Below are 7,549 nucleotides of genomic sequence, written 5' to 3'. Positions count from 1 at the left end.
CGCGAGCATGCGTGCATGCATGTGTGGACACAGTGCGACTATTGAGGGGTTGATGTCCTTTATTTGTTGCGTGCTGTGTCGTGCACCAGAAATAGTCACTTGCGACCAAAGGTCACCGTTTACTATACCAGTAAGATGCCCTGAGGGCGAGGAGCGAGGTCGCGTGCACGCATCCGCCTGGGTGACGGCAGACTGCTGCAGCGCTGGCGCTTTGGCATGGGGGGGGTCAGGTCAGCATATGGAATGAATTGTGTACTGGCCATATATGGAGCGTGTCTTTAGTGTATACTGCACTACAGGGTTTGATGAGGTCAGATCAACATATGGGAACGTCAGAACAGGAAGGACGGGTGTGGAAGGATGCCTCCGCCATGGGGTGACGGCAGACTGCTGGGCGAGTGCTGTCGCTTTGGCATGGGATCAACTTTGACCAAAGAAATGCACAATGAAAACCAGGTATATGGCCAGAGTTCCTGTATACACTCAAGACACGCTCCATATATGGTCAGTGCAGAATTCCAGCACTCGCCCATGCAGCAGTCTGCCGTCACCCAGGTGGATGCGTGCACGCGGCCTCGCCCTTTAGGGCCCTCAGGGCGTCTTACTGGTATACTATGCTGCGTCGTGTTGTACTATATGCTGTGCTGTGTCATGTCGTGTTGCGTTGCGTTGTGCAACGAACAGAAATTACTGCTGGTAATCACTGCAAATCCGAGTGAAGTAGGATGCACACTTCAAGACACTGCCTTGTCCGTCTGTGCCAGCATATCTCTATCTCTCTCTCTCTCTCTCTCTCTCTCTCTCTCTCTCTCTCTCTCTCTCTCTCTCTCTCTCTCTCTGTACAACCAAGTCATACTGTTCTCCAAAGACACTTGAGGTGGAGCGCAAATAAGGCTGTCTTTAGCATAGTGGAATGTTCTGAGATGCCGCCTCATATTGCACATCATAAAACAAAACAACAGAGGGCAATTCAAAAGGAATTCTCATGGCGATGCATTAAAGTATCCCCCTCACCCACTCCCCTCACCCCCCCCCCCCTCCTCCAGCCAACCCAAAATGGCCTGAATCTCATCATCCCTTCGTAAAACATACGGTATATTCATGTATCAAATTGCATCATTTGTCATTGCGATGACAGGAACACACACAACACTAGACGTGTGCATGTGTTCCGTTACGTCTGCCCTTCATCCTCTCTCAGACAGTTTGCTCTCTGGTTTTGGTCCACAGACGGGGGACGGATCGGGGGACGGGGTGGTTGAAGGAAAGGTTCTGCAGGAGGAGTACGGTTGCCCCCCCCTCCCCCCCTTCACACACACACACACACACACACCACCACCCCTCAGGAGATAGCAGGGCTATGGTATAATCTGTTTTCCTGGCTCTCCATGAAAGCGAGAAGCGGTGGTCCTTTTAGATGTGCTGTCCCCTCGTCTCGTCCCCCCCCCGCCCCCCCCCCGCCCTGAAGCACCATTCGTATACGCTGTTGTAAATGTCGTATATACGACGGGGTCACGGAAACCAAGATAGCCATCTCTATAAGCTTCACAACGCATTGTTTATATTGCCTATTATTAAAGGCGCTATATATGACGTCAAAAATCTATACGTTTATGTTTTTGCATTATTTATTGTGCTTCACTGTGCATATACAGTATGCAATATCCTTGCCCAAAATTATTATGATGTGATATGACGTAGCTTATGTATATAGTATAACAAATGTGAGGTCTTTAAATTGGCTGTCTATCTTCTATATCTGCTCCTTAATAATCTCTTCCTCTCTCTTTCTCTAAAGCTCCTTACACAACTCTCATCCGTCAACTGATCTGTCATTTTATTCTGTGCTTTAATTTCAATTAAAATGTTCTCTCATTTCAATGGTTCTTTTGTCTTCCGCCACCTGGTGCCGAACAGACCTGGACAACGACCTGCATGTAAATTGTGATACTAATGGGTTCATTTAACTCTTAAAACGCTTAAAAATGGGCACTTGGATTCAGTCATGCAGTTGAATTCAGGATTCAGCGAATTTCTGTGAAAAACTATTTTAGCAACCTTCTCAGCTTTTACACGTTTCGAGTCCTATACATGCAGCTCAACAATTCAAGCCAAGAGAAGAAGAAAACCAGAAATCCTTGAAGGAAATTCCTGTTAAGGGATTTTCCTGCAAGGAAAGTTTTTTATTTTTGAATGGTTGTTCCAAATCTCATCATGAAAAATCCCCTGACTTCATTCTTGCTACATATTGTGTTACCCACTCCCCTCTTCTCGTGCCATGATCCCACCCCCACCCCCCATCTCTCACTCCATCCCTCTGTTTCCTGCGTTCACTGCATTCGCACCTCTGAGAGGAGTGCGTCTGGTCTGCTTCCATCTCCCCCCCCCCCCCCCCCCTCTGACTGCATCTCATACATCCTCAGTGCTACTTGAGCCTCATCAGCATAACATTGACCTAGGCCTATATTCATATACTCCAGTTTTAGGAGATGAGGTGACCACCTTTTCGGTGCAGGCCACCTCAAACTGGAGTATATGAATAGGACTTATAAGGGTCCACTTTTACGCTGTTGGAGATGAAGAAAAACTGAGAATTTGTACTTGTACGTACTCCCCTTCCACTCTATATGCCACAGTCTCCCCGTCTTCCTCCTTTCCTCCCCGCCTCGCCTCGCCTCCCTCTCTTCCTCTCTTCCTTCCTTCCTTTCCCCCCTTCCTCCTCCCCCCCCCCCCCCCCCCCCCCCCCACAACCGCCCGCCCGCCCACCACTTCGATGGGTGGGGTCCGCTCTGCGGTGCCAGGCACTGTGTGGTATAGAGTGAAACCAGGAGAACATGAATATTCATAAGTGAACCAACCACCCTGCACCATCCACTACACCCTCCTCCTCCTCCTCCTCCTTCTCCTCCGCCCCCCCGCCCCCCCCCCCCCCCCCCACCCCACTCGGCCCTGCAGTCGGTGGCAACACTTGGTAGTGGCACATGGCGAGACAGCTGTTGCAAACCAAGCCAGGCATCTGTGCAGTGGGAGAGCACCATGGAACAGGAACACACACACACACACACACACACACACGGAAAGAGAGAAATAGAAAACAGACAAAAAAAGAGAGAACAGACACAGAAATGCATGCAGAGAAAGTCACAGAGAGAGAGGGAGAGGGAGAGAGGAGGAGTGAAAGAGAGAAAGAGAGAGGGAGAGAAAGAGAAATGGAGGGTGCAGAGAGAGAGAGAGAAAGGGAGGGTGGGAGAAAGAGAGATGGGGCAATACGCTCCCGCTTCATGCGAGAGTGGGGCACTAGCCAGGGCATCTGGGTAAAGGCGAGCCAGACAGACAGAAGGACAGGGGCGGTGGCAGGGTCATCTGGGTGAAAAGAAAGGGGGCGAGCCAGACGGAGGGAGAAGAAGGGTGCTGGTGGGAGGGTCTGTCTGGAGAGAGAGAGGGAGAGAGAGAGAGAGACGGATCAGAGCGGGACACGATGGGCATGGAAGTGTGAGACGACCAGAGAGACAGGACGACGTGGGCATCTGTACATGGAGACGACACACACACGGGCACACGTGACGTGCACACACACACACACACACACACACACACACGCACACACGCGCACACGCACGTGCACAAGACAGTAAATAGATAGACAGGCAGACCGGAAGTGGGAGGAGACAGCGAGCGCAGTAGAGACAGCATGGATCTGTTCATGCAAGGAGGCTAATTTACACGCAGGCTCGTCTCCTACTCAGATAGTTATGGTCTACACCTGTTCTGGTCTTGCTGCTAAATAAGTAGATGAGAAATGTGTGAGCACATCTTTCGTGCGTAGAAAAGACAGACATTTCTAAGGTACGTATACTATACGTTCAAGGGGGGGGGGACTGTAGTTGTGAATCGAGAATAAGCGAGAATTGTACTATATATGTCACAACGAGCAAGACGTATATGACAAATGATATAAAATCACACCCGTGTGAACTGAGTGTTGCAACTCCCCCCCCCCCCCTCCTCTCTCCCTCTCCCCCCCTCCTCTCCTCTCTCTCTCTCTCATTAGCAGGCAACAGTGCAGCACTATAATACTATCTCTCTCTCTCTCTGTTTCTGGCACAACAGCGCCCCTACTGGTACTCATATTGGTGCTCATTAACGTCACATAGTTGAACAACACATAGGTGAACACGGACATTGCTGTTCCTTGGAGTGGTTGCACCACTCAAAAAAATAAAAGTTGCCTACCAAAGCAAGCACGATATAATTTGAACGACACCTCCAAGTCTTTGAGAATAAAGACTCAGTAAAAAGCATACATTTTGTAACTCCAAGAGTGCATGTGAATGTACGTATACACTCTCAGTTAAGTTATAACACTGAAGATTGCACTGAGTGCGTGCTCACATATACAGTATAGATAAATCTGAGGGAATGCTCCTTTGATGACCATCTCCCAGCCATGCCCAGTTTGCGCCCTATCCTGTGCCCTAGCAGTGGCCTGTATAACCCCCTCCACCAATCACCAACCATGCACCCCTCCCGCCCCCCTGCCATGGGGCCCCAATCCTGGCTAGCATCCCTCTTCTCCACCAACCCCACTCCTCCCCTATAGCTCCCCCTGGACCCCCATGCAACCCCCCCCCCCCGCCCCCGCCCCCAACCCTGCTTCCTCCCCCCCCCCCCCCCTCTCCATTATACCCACCAAGGCAGAGAGCCTAGCGCTGCCCTACATAGCAGCGTGCGCAGCAGGCTGGCACCGCGAGGCACCCATGGGCCTGCAAACTGTGTCAGGCCTCGGGACTCCTCTCTCTGTGATCGACACCAACTAGCCTATACCGCGCGGAGGAGGGGCAGATATAACATGAGAGCTGCTACCGAGAGATTAGTGCCGATTGAAGTCATCAATGTGGGAAATAATGTAGAGAGGAAGGAAATAAAGCGCTCTCTGATCTGAGGTAAACCGGTGCAGAGTGAATGAGCGACAGCTGAACGCTGCAGAGCGTTATATGCCTGCGTGATTGCTGTAAACAGGTAATCATACACAGGAGAGACTGCAATGTGGGAAAACGCACTTTGACGTGCTCTGATTGTACTCCGTTAGGCAGCACAGGAAGACCTGAGGACCTGATTCTACAATCGTTTCTTCCAGAACACGACAGTTTTTCTGATAAACCTACGTTTCTGTATCAGTGGTTCTCAAGCTATTTCATGTCAAGGACCCCACATTTCTTTTGTAATTGGCCGCCGACTCTCGTCTGAAAATATGTTGTTCCAGGTATCCCCATAAGCAATGATATGAGTTAGAAAATGTTCACTGTGAAAGAATATATATTCAAAGATTGTGCACACATTTTCAAGAATTTCCCAAAGATAGCAGATCTAGAAGCTCGTAGCGCGGCACTCGGTGCCACGCTATGAGCTTGTAGATCTGCTATTTCTCGACCGCCAAAGTTTAAAATAATGGTTAAAGTGGTTAAAAGCCATGGTGACACAGATGCATTCCCGGTCTTAATGGCTTAACACAGGAAGTTCTGCTCAACGAAGCAAGTTTGTGGAAACGTGAGAGCATTCTCTTTTTCAAGAAGCTATAAAATATATTTGAAATATAGATTTAAACCAAAAGTAATATTTATTTTCAAAAGTCTCAAGGCCATGACTAATAAGGCATGAAGCAATGAAGACCACTTGGGCCTTTAGCAGGCAGCGTTTAGGTCCAGGACACTGAAAAACTGAAAGGAATAAATAGAATTAGTCATAGCTTTTTGAAAGGTTTTTGGCTACAAGCAATTCAGTTCAAATGTGGCCTCTGCATCACGGCCGCATAAATAAAAAAAATCTTAATAATTTCCCCCTCTGGTAAAAATAGCATGTAATTAAAAACTGTTATCCACAGGGACAAGCCCTAGATACACTTGACATACTCAATCTTTAATTAATACACTCCAATATCCAAATCCATCTTGTGGTCTGACATTCAAGAAAATAAAAACGAAGAGCAGTTTAGGAGAAAAAGAACCTTGGTGCGTTTGTCTAAAACATAGATAAATAAATTATTGATCGTAGTTTCACTTCATTCACATTTGGGGCAACCGCTTAAAACTGGAGAGCTAGATATTTCCTTTCATATAATTTAAGCGAAAACATTCCATCATAATTCCAACAATAACAACTATAGGCCTTTTGAGCATTTCCCATTCAATTATTTTTAATTTGTATTCAAAATATAATAAGAAAAAATCTTGCACGATCCCCACAGATAATTCAATTCGCAGTCATCCCTTTTTCAGATGTGCTGTGAGGAGAAGATCTGAACATCACCACAACCAGGCCCTCTCTCTGTTCTACACAGACAGCACCAAAACAGACCTGGGATCTGAACATCACCACAACCAGGCCCTCTCTCTGTTCTACACAGACAGCACCAAAACAGACCTGGGATCTGAACATCACCACAACCAGGCCCTCTCTCTGTTCTACACAGACAGCACCAAAACAGACCTGGGATCTGAACATCACCACAACCAGGCCCTCTCTCTGTTCTACACAGACAGCACCAAAACAGACCGAGAAAATGTCGACGTCAAGAAAGTCAACAAACAGCTGAGCAATGACAAAGAGGACGGACAGACAGACAGACAGACAGACAGACAGACAGAGACAGACAGACAGACAGACAGACAGACAGACAGACAGACAGACAGACAGACAGACAGACAGACAGACAGACAGACAGACAGACAGACAGACAGACAGACAGACAGACACATCCTACCATCCACCAGGACCTGGCAGAAAGGTCACAACACAGCTGCCACCTGAGCCCCGGGTCACACTGCCTCTCCCACGGCATTCCTGTGTCGCCGCCCAGCAGCACGCCACCTCCCACTTCAGGAAAAAAAGGGAAAAGTCCTCTTCCTGGGACTGCAGACGAAGTAAAAAAATAAATAAATGAAACACAGACTGTCAATGAGTGGGAAGAACACCGATTGGGAGAAAACACCAATCAGGGAACTGCCTGCTATAACCGGAGTGTGTGCTCCTCCTGCGCCACCATGAGTGTTAGAAGAGAGAGTGTGTGGGGTTTATGCTGAATGTATGTATGTGCCGTGTGTATGTACCGTGTGCGTGCGTGTGTTTGTGTGTGTGTGTGTGTGTGTGTGTGTGTGTGTGTGTGGCGTGTGTGTGTAGTATGCGTGTGCGCGCATGGGAGCGAGCGGAGAGGGGACATGGGCATGAGAAATGCCACTGAGCCCTCTCTCCAAGCAGCTGTGCCTCCGCCGTGCCCGTCCAAGTGCTCCTGGTGCCATGTGCACCCTGAGCCACCAACTCTGTACCAAATACGGAGCTTAGTGTGTGTGTGTGTGTGTGTGTGTGTGTGTGTGTGTGTGTGTGTGTGTGTGTGTGCACATAATTCTTAGCATAAAAAAATGTGTTGCAGACAGTGCAGTAAATACATCTAGTAGATATATCCATGGCTCTCCTATAGAAATATGCATTAGAGCATCTTGATAAGCAAAGAGTGAATGAAAGCAATCCCACTGTGTTCTGTGGTGATGTATAC

The 7,549-nt window shown here is 48.4% G+C and overlaps 1 long non-coding RNA gene across 1 annotated transcript in view; it reads left to right on the top strand.

Moving 5' to 3' along the window:
* LOC310869770 overlaps positions 1-6,385 on the top strand; it is a 13,987-nt gene extending 7,602 nt beyond the window's left edge. Inside the window, exon 3 of the long non-coding RNA XR_014570183.1 lies at positions 6,276-6,385. This is a non-coding gene — a long non-coding RNA (uncharacterized lncRNA). The remainder of the gene's footprint in view (positions 1-6,275) is intronic.
* The last annotated feature ends 1,164 nt before the right edge of the window (positions 6,386-7,549 follow it).

The sequence above is a fragment of the Protomyctophum parallelum genome (genome assembly GCF_964188405.1).
Source record: "Protomyctophum parallelum genome assembly, chromosome: 13".
In the NCBI taxonomy this organism is placed as follows: Eukaryota; Metazoa; Chordata; class Actinopteri; order Myctophiformes; family Myctophidae; genus Protomyctophum; species Protomyctophum parallelum.
This window is presented reverse-complemented; position numbering and strand designations above follow the sequence as displayed.